This window comes from Magnolia sinica, chromosome 18 (assembly GCF_029962835.1).
Source record: "Magnolia sinica isolate HGM2019 chromosome 18, MsV1, whole genome shotgun sequence".
NCBI classification, from domain to species: Eukaryota; Viridiplantae; Streptophyta; class Magnoliopsida; order Magnoliales; family Magnoliaceae; genus Magnolia; species Magnolia sinica.
The window spans coordinates 10,976,212-10,989,717 of NC_080590.1; the positions used below are offsets into that span (position 1 = coordinate 10,976,212).

The 13,506-nt window shown below is 43.1% G+C and overlaps 1 protein-coding gene across 1 annotated transcript in view; it reads left to right on the forward strand.

Moving 5' to 3' along the window:
• The first annotated feature begins 1,925 nt into the window (after positions 1 to 1,925).
• The window catches only part of LOC131233892 (uncharacterized), a 44,567-nt gene continuing 32,986 nt past the window's right edge, over positions 1,926 to 13,506 (forward strand). Inside the window, exon 1 of the mRNA XM_058230727.1 lies at positions 1,926 to 2,245. The gene's annotated coding sequence lies outside the window, so the exon portion shown is untranslated. The remainder of the gene's footprint in view (positions 2,246 to 13,506) is intronic.

Below are 13,506 nucleotides of genomic sequence, written 5' to 3' on the forward strand. Positions count from 1 at the left end.
ATGACAATTTGATTAGAATAAATAGATCATATCAATTAAGGGGTGTGTCGAATTTTAATATTAGGTGGACATTTCATAACTTCTGCTCGTTGCATACCTGATCCACTATTGTAGGAATAACATTTCTTGCTGCTGTTAGTAGCAAATGGTGTCCCTCTTCTTTTGCCTTTGAGTCCACGTATTGGTGGCATTGTGGCAGAATAACATTTCATCAAAAAAGAAAAAAAAAAGAAAAAAAAAAGTGATTTAAGGGCCAAAATTCATTATTTTCATTTGTATGAGGCTCCATCCATAACCATATCACCTTATGGGCCACGTGTACCAAAAACCTTAAACCAACAATATACGTGAGAACCTGACTGTAGTTCCCACCGCGATGTATGCATTGTATATCCACACCCTCCACCTGTTATTTCAGCTTATTACTTGAAACAGTCCAAAAAATGAACCCAATACAAGTTTCTAGTAGACCACGCAACAAGAATTAGAATTCACCATACCCACCATTAAAAGCTTTCTAGCCTCCACCATAATGTTTATTGATCATCCAACCTATTGATAAGATCATAAGATCTGGATGAAATGAGAAAACAAATAGGAGCTTGACCTAAAACTTTTATGCCCAACAGAAGGTTTTCAATGGTTGTCAACCACTGTTTCTTGTGTGGTCTACTCGAAGCCTACATCAGCTTCATTTTTGGGACCATGCCCTACAATTAGCTAGAAAAATAGATGAACTGCGTGGATATACAATGCATACATCAAGGTGAGCCTCTACGGTCAGGGCGTCACCCACGTAGCTGGTTAGGGGGTCTCCCCCCAAGCTGCCCTCCTTGAAAGCCACGTTTCAAACTAGCGCATGTACTGTGCATAGATGTAAGACTGTACGTGCTCGTGGAGTTCGCGGTACGCTAGTTTCACTCGCTTGAGAACGGGCACGGTCTCATACGTGGAACCAGCCGCAACTCTCGCATGTGTAAGATCAAGCCGGTTAGTCAGGAATTCTCACCATGTTGATTCGGTGCATCTAAAATCATGAAAATACGATCATCAGGTGGGCCACTTATGTACGAAGTGTTCAGTTTATCTTAACCGTCCGTTTGTTTTGCGTAGGTTCTGCCACAAGATGGTCTCTTCTGGTTGGATTTCACCACGTACACACACATCGTGGCCAGTGGAAACCAATCCAAGGTCTGGAGGTGGCTACACGATGATTAGATAGACCTTTTCTAGGTGGTGTGGCATGTTGGACGGTCCAATTTACACACTCCTTCCACGTGTGCGGTGCATTTACCTTCTATTACTAATGAAAACGTACACTTGATGAAAGTGAAACTACGAAAACATTTGGATCGTAAACCAAAATTAGATAAATGCTGAGTATTTAACGGACGGCTGTAATCGAATTGAATTGTCTATTAATCATATTTTAGGATATTTTATTCCATCTTAGTTTGATTTATTAATCTAAGTAATGGTAGGTTTCACAGTTCTTAAAGGTTTGAACTTGAGTCAATGTATGCTTCATGTAAAATGACGAAGTGCCCGTGTACCAACCCGCACAGTGCCAGAGTATCAAGTAACTTCCATTTTAAGCACGAGAACCTGTCTGCATGTGCCAACGCTGGACACGTGGACACACTGGAAAAAAAATCATGGCAGTTGGGCCAAACACGCACAATTAATATGGACCATTGATCAATTTTCTTTACAACGTCCGTTCGTTTCATAAACTTGTAGCATACGTGATGAGAAGACCAACGAGATCCCACTAGGCTAGCGGATCGGATCTCTCACACGGATGTGACATTAGCACGTGCAGATCACGTTAGCAGGGATAATATTGGGTGGATTCGTAAATTTCCGGAAAGAAGGGAGTAGTTTTCTAAGCTTATCTCTATTCAAAAGTCCTCCTAAATTCCACCTGATACACACATTCCATTCCGCCTCCGTGCGAAGAAAGTGTGCGAGCGAGCGAGCGACGGTTTTTTTTCTCCGGCTAAAAAACAACCGCCAATCCGCTGGAATCTGACGTACTCCGGCTACAAACATTTTCCGGCAACCTTTCCCGCCTCAGTGTGAATTTCATGCCGAGAAGCCACAGGAGTAGGGTTTCTTCGGCGGACAAGGATCTACCTTTGCTATTTAAGGCGATTCTTGCCCTAGGGTAATGTGCCCGCGGAAGACCGTCGGATATAGGGTCTGGTTGATCAACGGCCACGATTTCGTCTCCGGATGGAGGGAGGTTAGCATCTTTTTTCTAGGCCTGCTCGATCTAATTACAACATTCTTTTTCGTTTTTCTCGCCATTTGTTTCGTTACTCTGTACGGCGTGTTAGGGTTTTTATTTGGTCCGTATATCCAATGGTGAGTCATGGGAAGTCTCCTTTCTGTATATCTTTTTCCTTTGCGTTTCGTCTGGGGGCTGGGGGTGTACGTTAAAGACGTGCGCACCCCCTGATCTCCGGGAAATTAGGGTTTTTGCGAGTGGTTTTGGTGCAGATATTAAAAAAGGCGTGCATTTGTGGTTTCTGGTAAGTTCATTAACTGGCGTTTTATTTTTTTATTTTTTTATTTTCATTTTTTTATTTTTTATTTTGCTTTAAAAATGCATTCTTTTGTGGGAATTTATTCTGTGTGGGACAGTCATTGAATTGTTTGCTGTGGTAGAACTAATCACTGTTTGATCTGATAAGACGGTCATGCAAAGTGGTCCCTACTTGATCATGCCCCCTTTTAATGAGTTAAGACCCCGCCACAGTAAAATAGCAGCGGAGAAGTTCTGATAGCGGTGTTTCTCACTGTATCATTCTCCTTCCTTTTTTCCCCCAGGTCTTTCAATGGACTGGGCCCAGGCCAGTCAAGATCCGAATTTTGAATAGGCCTGGTCCACAGTCCTGGCCTGATCAATTGAAATCCAGGCCCACGCCAACCTAGTTGCAGCCCGTTGACAGCCCCTACTTATTATGCTGCTGCTATTTCTTGCCATTAGTGATTGATTGTGGCTGGTGAGTATTGTTGATGTGCCCTTTTCAAACAGTCTTGGACATGAATGTTTCTGTGTTGCGAGTGTGTCTAGTTCACACACAGTGTTAGGAGGGTACGAGTAGGACATGGTTATGGGTACTTAGACACATCGTCATAGGTATTGTAGTCCATGGGCATTGCTGATTTCATTTACTTCTGTAGGAGCAGAACTTCAATGTGCGTAGTGAGCAAGGTGTTCAATAACGGTACTGGTCACCATAACAGCCACCACTGTTACTGTTAAGATACGGGCTGTAACGTCTGTTACAATTTTTTATTTTTATTTTTTTTGAAAAAAACATGTTTTTGGACCGTTACGGGCTGTTACAAGCAGTTTTTTCTGTAACGGCTGTTACAGCCGTTTCAGCCCCATAATGCGTAACGATTATGGCTGTTACCGTTATGTAACTGTTTTTGTATACCTTGGTAGTGAGCACCATAGTTGATTTGTGCATTATCTCTTGCCAATAGAAGACAGTTGGAAGGAATCTAGCAAGCATTTCAAAATTCAAATCTCCATTTTGGAATGCATGTTAAGATTCCCGCCTTCCATTATGGGATGTTGGGAGATTTATGCTCACTGACTCTCCATGCACGCACAATCTTTTCCTTTTTGTTTTTCTTAGACAATTTATTATATCCACCATCAATGTATAATATGATGATATTAAAAACTTGGAATATTTTCCATAGGCCGCTTAAAGATTTATTTATGTTTATTTTGAGAGGTTGCTTAAAGATTTATTTAACAACGAAGTTCTAGGGAACCATGCCATGTGTGGATTCACGCACTAGAAAGACATCATATGCTAATGTAGAAGGTTTGTGCAACATCCTATCCATTCATAGGTGATACCCGCTATGTATGTTTCATAGCCTAAATTTATTATGCCTGATGTTGCACACAATTGTATCAAAGGAGCATTGTTGTCAAAACAATAATGGAAGATTCCCGCCTTCCATTATGGGATGTTGGGAGATTTATGCTCACTGACTCTCCATGCACGCACAATCTTTTCCTTTTTGTTTTTCTTAGACAATTTATTATATCCACCATCAATGTATAATATGAAGATATTAAAAACTTGGAATATTTTCCATAGGCCGCTTAAAGATTTATTTATGTTTATTTTGAGAGGTTGCTTAAAGATTTATTTAACAGCGAAGTTCTAGGGAACCATGCCATGTGTGGATTCACGCACTGGAAAGACATCACGTGCTAATGTAGAAGGTTTGTGCAACATCCTATCCATTCATAGGTGATACCCGCTATGTATGTTTCATAGCCTAAATTTATTATGCCTGATGTTGCACACAATTGTATCAAAGGAGCATTCTTGTCAAAACCTTACGATTTACGATTCACGAAGTACGATTTGAGTCAAATCTTAAGCAAGATGATTTGAATCCCACCTTTGAATCCCTTTTTATATGAATTTTACGATTTTATGTTTTTTTTTTTTTTTTGAAAGATATGATTTTTATGATTTAAATCCTACGATTTATGATTCAAATTAATACTTGTTTTCTTCTATTTTAAGCTTCACTCAGCTTTCATTTTATGTATTTAAATTGGTGGGAGGAGCTTTAAGAATCATTTAGAAAAAAAACCTTTCAAAAAGAAAAAGAAAAAGAAAAAGAATCATTTAGAAAGTGTAAGTTATTTTATTTTGTTCTTTATAGGAGATTAAATGATATATGTTCTTTTCAATGTTAAATTGTATAGTTTTTTTTTTTTTTTTTTTTTTACCCCTTCTTAACTGGTTTTCTGGATTTTTTTATTTTTTTAAATTGTTTTTAATTTTTTGGAAAGGTTACTTTATAGAATAGAAAAAGAGAGGTACAGGCACAAAAAGCGAAACAAGGGGGAAAGGGGATTGCCGAGCAGGCAATCAGGCCTTTACAAACCAAGAAAACTGAAATCAAAATCCTTAAATCCTACTACATAAACCAGCCACTCGATCAGCATGCGTTTGGCTTTGCTGGCGATTACCGACGCAGAAGAGGCAGAGTCCCTGAAGCACCTGTTGTTTCTTTCTTCCTAGACAGCCCACCATATGGCTATGAGGGCCATGCGCCATATCTTTGTCCGATTTTTACCTAGATTGACACCGTGCCAGGATTTGAGAAGGTGCGTGACTGAGGCTGGGAAGCACCGGGATAGGTTGAAACGAAAAAGGAATTCTGCCCATATTAGAGAGATATAAGGACAGAACAGGAAGAGGTGATCGACTGTCTCTTCGTTCTTCATACAACATAGGCATATATTGACAATTTGCATACCTCTTTTCCGAAGATTGTCCACTGTGAGTATCCTTTTGTTTCCCACTAACCAGGCGAAAGCTGTGTGCTTGGGGGGAGCAGAGTACCTCCAGAAAGAAGCAGGTGGGAGATCAGGGGAAGGAGGGGGCCCTTAGTCGATCATGCGGTAAAGGGATCTGACAGAGAAGAGGCCCGAATTTTCCCCTTTCCATTGTAGAGTGTCTTGACTTGGAGGGGAAAGGGAAGTCGATTGGATGCGCTGAAGAAGTCCCACGTACTTGTCGATCTTCCAGTCCTGGAGGTTTCTCCGGCATCCCACATTCCATTGTATGGCATTGTCTGAGAGGGAATAGCTGTCAATTACAAAGGCAGCGGGGTTTGAGGAAATGCGGAAGATGTTGGGGAAGTCCAATTTTAGCAGAGAGTCGCCCACCCAAATGTCTTCTCAGAATTGAATTTTAGCCTCACTACCTATCGAAAAGCCCACTCCCAGGAGGACCATCTTCTTCAGTGAGAGGATACCTTTCCAAAGAAACGAGGAGTTGCGATGAGCGGTGTCTTTAGTCCACCAGCCACTAACCGATCTCCCATACTTTCCTTTAATAACTTTGTTCCATAGCCAATCGTCTTCCATGCCCAACCTCCAAATCCATTTACCCATTAGAGCTAGATTCATTTTTTTGAGATCTCTGATGCCTGTCCCACCACGTCTATGTCTCTGACAGACCTGGGCCCATTTGGTGAGGGGGAATTTCTTGGCATCATTGCAATCATTCCAAAGGAAGTCCCTCCTAATTTTTTCAAGTTTTGAAATCACCGTTGCTGGGCATTTGAGGAGGGACATGTAGTAAACTGGCAGGTTAGACAAAGTGGCCTTTATCAAGGTGATTCGGCCACCTAAAGACAGGTATTTGGCTTTCCATCTGGCAAATTTTTTTTCGAATTTGTTGATGATCCTGTCCCAAACAGAGGAAGGGGGCTGGCCCAAGCAGAGAGGAAGACCGACGAAGGTAAGGGGAAGAGAGGCTGAAGAGCATCCGATGAAGAGAGCAAATTCCTTAACCTCCTCGTCTTCAAGGTTGACGCCAAACATCTTCGATTTGGATAGATTGATCCTTAGGGCCCGAGACTGCTTCAAAGCACCTGATCGTGATGCGGATATTGTCGACTTTGATCGGATTGGCGTCGCTGAAGATAAGGGAGTCGTTTGCGAACTGTATGTGGGAGATCAGGGAAGCCCTCTAATACTGATGCCATGGATAATACCAGCAGCTTGGTCTGCCTGGGGCATTTTCGAAAATGTTTCTCCAATCAAGAGGAAGAGGAAGGGGGATAAAGGATCTCCCTGGTGAATACCATGGGAGCTGGAGAAGAAGCCCTCCTGAGAGCCATTCATCAGAATGGAGAAGTGTGCTAAACGCAGACATTCTCCAATCCAGATGCACCATTTGTTAGGGAACCCCATTCGCCGCATCATGTACTAGAGGAATTTCTAGTCGACATGGTCATAGTCTTTTTCTAAATCTAACTTGCAACATATCGACTTCAATCCGTTTTTAGAGTTGGAGTGGCAACATTCGTTGGCAATCAGAGCGTAGTTGACGATCTGTCTTCCTGGGATGAAGGCGCATTGGTTGGGGGAGATGATCGAGCTGATAGAGAGCTTTAGGCGATCGGCTAGCAGTTTTGAGAGAATCTTATAGGGGCCTCCGATCAGAAAGGGAGGAGGCACCCGGGAATTTGGGAATTAGGGCAATGACTTTGGCGCCTAGGCCTTTGGAGAGGATACCTCTATTATGGAAGTCTTGAAGGAAAAGCATGATATCAGACTTTATCACTTCCCAGAAAGAGATGAAAAAACAGATGGGAAAACCATCAGGTCCCGGGGCTTTGTTACTATCGAGGGAGGACAGTGTAGATTTGACTTCAGCTTCAGAGACGGAGCAGTAAGAGCATCGGTCGCTGGGGAGGATAGTTTGTCAAACTCAAGGAGGTCCCCAATAATTTGCTTTGAGCAGGGAGCTGAAGTGATCGATAACTTCTTTGGCAATCTCTTGTTTATCTTCAATATGACGCCCATTCACTGATATGTTGCTGATTCTGTTGATATTAGCGTGCATGCTGTCAACAGAGTGAAAAAACTTAGAATTTTTATACCCTTCCTTAAACCATTTTGCCCGGGAACGTTGCTTCCAAGCTATTTCATTGTCCAAGACCCTGGCTGATAGGGATTGAATGAGCTGGATTCTTGTTGAAAGGATCTCCGATGACATAGATCCGTCTTAAGCATCCACATTGATACGTTGAATTTCAACCTTGATAGAATCCAGATCGACATCCTTATTCAAAAGGACTTCCTTGTTCCAATTTGTGAGTTTCCCTTTCAGCATTCTGAGTTTGGAGGCGAGTTTGTATCCTGTGTATCCTTCCACCTGAAAGCTAACCCACCAATCTGAAACCATCTGAAAAAAGCTATTCGTGTTAAGTCAGGAAGCTTTGAATCTGAAAGGTTTTGGGCCCCAATTGAAGTCATTAGAAGCGAGCATGATCGGGCTGTGATCAGAAGTCGTCCGAGGAAGGGAGGTTTGGGAGACTAAGGGAAATCTTTCCATCCAATCCGGAGAGATTAGGAATCTATCGAGTTTGGAGTGAACAGGAGCCATTCTGCATTTGGACCATGTAAATCTAGTTCCAAGGAGGGGAAGAGTGACGAGCTTAAGATCATCAATCCAAGCAGAGAAGAGGCACATGGCAGGGGAGACTCTGCGGCCGTGAGATTTCTCCTCTGCAAATTTGGTGATATTGAAGTCACCAACAAAGCAGCAGAGGCCTTGAAATTTACTCCTAGAGAGGCTCAGCTCCGACCAGAAAGCAACTCTTCTATTATCAACAGTTGGGCCGAAGATAGAGGAGATGAGATATTTCTAATTAGACGAGGAGTCGAGAAGTATAACCGAGATGGAGAAGCTTCCAGACTAGGAATCCTCCAATTTCCTTCTAGAGGACTTCCACGTGATCAAAATACCACCCCCCCCCCCCCCACTACCTGAAGCTTTCAAGGAAACCCATTTAACATCAGGGGCCGACCAAAGGGAGGCCATCAGCCTGTCGGATAAATCTTGGATTTTGGTTTCTCGGAAGCAGACGATCTCTGGGTTGCAGGAGCTAACGGAGTCTTTGATCAACCTTCTCTTCTGCTTAGAGCCCGCGCCTCTGATGTTCTAGGAGATCATCTTCATTGGGGAACCCGGCTGCCCCGAACTACCCGTCTGGCTGGGTCAGCAGAGGATTCACAACCCGTGGTCGAGGAGGATAAGAGACGTTGAAGTTCTCTATTACCGTAGGATTTTAAGAGGCGAGGCTTGGGGTATTTGGAAGCAGCCAGGGGTCTTCCGCGAGATTCCGCACACTGAAATAAAGCAATATAATCTTCGGGAAAATCCCTGAAAGACAGGCCCATTGATCTTCCTACGTGGCTGATGGCACTTCTGATCCATTTTTTCTTTTGGATGGTGTTTATAAGATCCTCTGTTGTCGGCGTTGTCTGAGATGGCATCTATGAGGGAAACTTTATCTGTTGTCGGCCCAATGCAAATATGAAGGGGTTCAACGTTGATTATCTGGATCCCTTCATCTTCCTGAAAAAGGGAGGTGAGGCCATGGTCGGTGGTCGAGGAGGGGGAGACAGGGGAGGAGGGAGGGATGGAGGCCAGCGAAGAAGGATTCTCCGAAGAACAGGACAAGGTATCTAGACCTCCCATTTCACCTGAGAGAAGGTTGGATGGGAGGGAACGGGAATCGAAAGGCTCTGGATGGTGCGAGGAGAAGGGCTTGGGGGTAGATCTAAGGATATGATTTGAAGAAGGGGATAAATTAAGGTTTATCCTCGGATTCGTCTTCGACCCGATGGGTAGAGAGGGAAGAAAATCGAATCCGGACCTGGAAAAAGGACCTAAATGGGTACTGATGTTCGAAATTGCTAACAAGGAGCCGACACGTGCGCTGGAATTGTCCTGGATCAAGGCAGGGACTGGACCAAGGATGTTATTGATATGAGGCGGACGCGTGGCTGCATCAGGAATCGCTAGGAGGCGATGGGCGGGAGAGGTAGCTGAGGGGATTGCACCACGTGTTTAGGGGATCAGAAGGGTTAAAGCTAACGGTAGGGGGGCCGAGGAGATGGTCGGGTCGAGTATGGATCTTTCTCGGGGTAGAGGCCGCGTGTCAATGCCGGACAACGACGATGAATGGGGCTTGGATTGAAGATCGGTCGAGATCACACCATGTGGATAAGTCGATGACGTCATCCTATGACAGGGTGGGATGGGAGGCACGTCGCCTTTAGTTCTGGCACGTGTCGCGACTGGAGTGGTTCCACGCAGTGTTTCAAATAGTGACCGTAGTGTACGCTACGTAGCGTAGTGCTAAGTAGCGTCCCAAATAGCGTAAATCCCCTGTTGCGTGTGCTACAACGGTCGTAGCGTACGCTACAGCTACGTAGCGCGTAGCGTTCGTAGCGTAAGCTACAATGTATTTTTTTTACTATTTTAGTTTTTTATTATTTTTTCACGTTTTCTTTTTTTCTAATGTTGAGGGATGTGACACTTGTCTTGTACTTGATACTTTTAACCTATGAGATTTTTATTTCTTTCCATAATTGTGACTTGTGGTTTCAATTAGACATTATTAATTAAAGTGGTTTGCTTAGAAAGTTGTTGATGTGATAATTATTTGATTTGGCTTATATATGTGGATTGGCTTTTGATAAATGATAACTAATAACTTTTTTGAACATGCTTATAATTGATAAAATGAATCATCTTTTAGGCATTTTTATTTTTATTTTCCCTTTTTTCACTATTTATTATATTTGTTCTATTTTAAAATTAAAAAATAGAAGTACCATGTACCTTTGCTACACGCTATAGAGGGCTGAGAGCTACGTATCACGCTATCGCTATTTAAAACACTAGTTCCACGTAACGGGTGATCTGCATGAGGAGTCGGGAGGGTTGGACGAGAGAAGATGGGCCTCAGCAGACATGATATTGCTGGAACGTGATCCGCGGGAGCACCCAACTAGGTGATCTCCACTAGCATCTTCAGCAGTGGCGAAGGAAGCAGGGGGAGGCCGGAGTTCCCTAAAGTGCCAGAGATCACCCCATCTAGGCAGCGAATCGTTGGGGGATTCGATCTGGACCGGCAAGGAGATGATCCGATCGTCGACGGAGACCTTGATGAGGGATGGGGGGCTGTCAGCTTTTTTCCTTCGAATCCGGACTCTGAGAGCAACCATCTCTTCTCCACATTTGGATTTGGGGTCCATTTCGATGAAAGAGCCCAACATAGATGCTGCTGCCATGAAGAAATCCTCATACTAAAGCTCTAGAGGGATCGACCAGATAAGGACCCACATGTCCTCCGAACCAAACGAAGAGAAATCTTCCCACCGAAGCATTTTTAGGACTGGCCCCTCTGAGTGAAGTATGCCTGCCATGAGAAGGAGGTCCGCCCTTACCCCTGAGCCTGGATTGATCCAAAGTTCGTTGTACCCGATTGGTTTGATGATGTAATCGAAGGGCTTTATTCTGCAGCATTCTTCAATCCATCCCTAAACTTGGGAGAGAGAAGATCCCTCTTTGGTAATTGCCACCACGGATTCTTCCAGACCTTTCATCAATCGTCTGAGGGAGTCGAGGTTGATACATAGGATATTATTCGATACCGTGATTGGAGGGGCAGGGGGAGGGTCAGATATAGGCATGGTGTCCAGGGAGTGTGAGGCTGGGGGATTGGGTATCTGAGGAGGAGGGTTTGGGCCCAGAAGGGAGTCTTTGAATGAGGGGCTAGCTACGAGCTGTTTCGAACGACGGGACGAGCCGATCCTATCGGTAAAACTGTTTGTATTTGATTTTCGATTGGGGTTTGCTGATGGAGATGAGTGGGGGCCAAATCTAGCTCTTTGGACTAGAAGGGGGGAGTCCCAAATCTTTCGCCGTGAAGCATTTGCACTGCTCTAGCCAGCTCCTCCTCCGAGCCCATTCTGATGAGGGCGAATCCTCCGTATTTACTGGATGATCTATCTCTCGGCATAATGATGTCCATGACTGCTTTGGCGCGTTCGAATACCCTCGTGAGATTGATGGGGAACCAGTCATCCGGATACCCTTTTACAAAGAGGGTAGGGTATACCGATGGTTTGGAGTATTTTGGTATAGGTTTTTTTGTTTTGTTTCCGAGGTTGGCCGGGAATCCATGGGTGCGGGAGTTGGGTGCATTAGGGGAGGTCGTCATCTCAAGTGGGTGCGTTGGGATTATTAGGTTCCAGAGATTGGTGTATTATGGATGGTTAGTTATATGTATTATGGAATGATGGTTAGAAATCAAAATATCTTTTTTGTCGCTCTACAGAATCAAATGTTGCTTTTCCAGTGGGATTTAACATTCAAGAAAAATAATAAGAACATAAATTATTAAAGGATCCTTGTTTGTTTTTTAAGGAAAATTTCTTGAAAGACAAAAAAGAAAAGAAAAGAATTATTTAATTTTTAAGTAATACCATGTCATGATAGAGTGTAAGTTTTCTTCTTTCTTTGTTTCTTTCTTTCCTTTTTTTTTTTTTTTTTTTTTTTGACTTATTTATATTTTTAAGTAAATCATTAAAAATCTTACGATTTGTGATATAATTTGCAATTCGATACAATTCAACCCCTATTTTTTTAAAAAGATATATATATATATATATATATATATATATATGGGAAAAGGTACTATGCGCTCGACCTCACGATAAGCTCCCGTGAGGTCGAGCTGTGTGGGCCTCACCATGATGCGTGTCGACCATCAGCACCGTGCATTTGATGGGTCCCCTTAAATTATGGGATATCCCAAAAATCAGCCGTATATGGAACTCATGTGGGCCATACCATCTAAAATCATGTCAAGACACCGTTAAAACATATAAAAGCACTTGGTGGGGCCCACCTGAAATTTGCATGCGTCTGAAACTTGGTCTGAACCCTCATCCAAGTGGGACACATAATGGATGGGCTGGATTTGCAAACCACATCTCGGTGGGCCCAAAAAATGATTATGAATGTTTTAATGGTGCACGGCCCCTCTCCACTTCTGTATGTGGTGTGGCCCACACAAGTCACGGATCGACTTGATTTTTGAGACCTAGGCCCACGATGGAATGGTGCATCTGACTGATGGGGTAGATCTTCGAAATGCATCATGGCGGGGCCCACACAGCTCGACCTCATGGGACGGACTCGTGAGGTCGAGCGCATAGTACCTTTTCCCTATATATATATATATATATATATATAAACAACCAAACCAAGCTAGAAAGAAGCCAAGCCGAGCTGCTGAGATAGCAGCTTAGCTACACCCCAAGAAAAAGAAGATTACAACCCTTAAGCTTATCGATAGTGGAGGCCCACTCGATAATTACCAACCTCACCCTTTGAGAAATAGTCTCAACTAACTTGCTCTCATTATGAAAGCATCTACCATTTCTTTCTTCCCACACAACCCACCATAAGGCAAGATGATAATGATTTTAACAACATTGCAAAGGAATAATACAAATGAGATACTTATTTCATGTGAGACGAATGGGGTGTTTCATGTGTACATCCTGTGTGGTACATTTGTTTGGGATTATCTTGGCTGTTGATAAGCGGAACTCACACTTAAGATTTGCCGGTCCAGGAATCAAGCGGGTTGGCTACTCAGGTGGGAGTCTCATTCGTGTACCTAGTTGGCATGTGTGGCAATCAAGGTTCTAAATGTTGTCCGTAATGGAGTAGACTCAGCCATGATGTGTCAGTTTTGGTGCACAACAAAACGGGTCACCAGACTGAATTAAGGAACAATATGGAATGGGTCTGGGTGAATTGTATTATGAAACTGCTATTTAAAACCATGGTGCCAACTTTTTAGTATGCTTTCTTTGAGTAATCTGCAGATCACTGAGAAATCTTGTTATTCCCAAGAAGTTAGTGCACATGGAGAGGGAAGAAAAAGTAGGCATTTATTGAATTAAAAAAATTTCAAATCAGAGAAAGGAGACAGAAAAATGAGAGAGAGGGGGGATGTAGGCAGCTTCATTTAGGAAAGGACTTCAACTTTAATATATTAGGCTAAACAATTAAGTTAAAAACACAGTTTTTTTGAATGGTTGAGTCTGATTTTGGCTTAGGCCATCAAAAA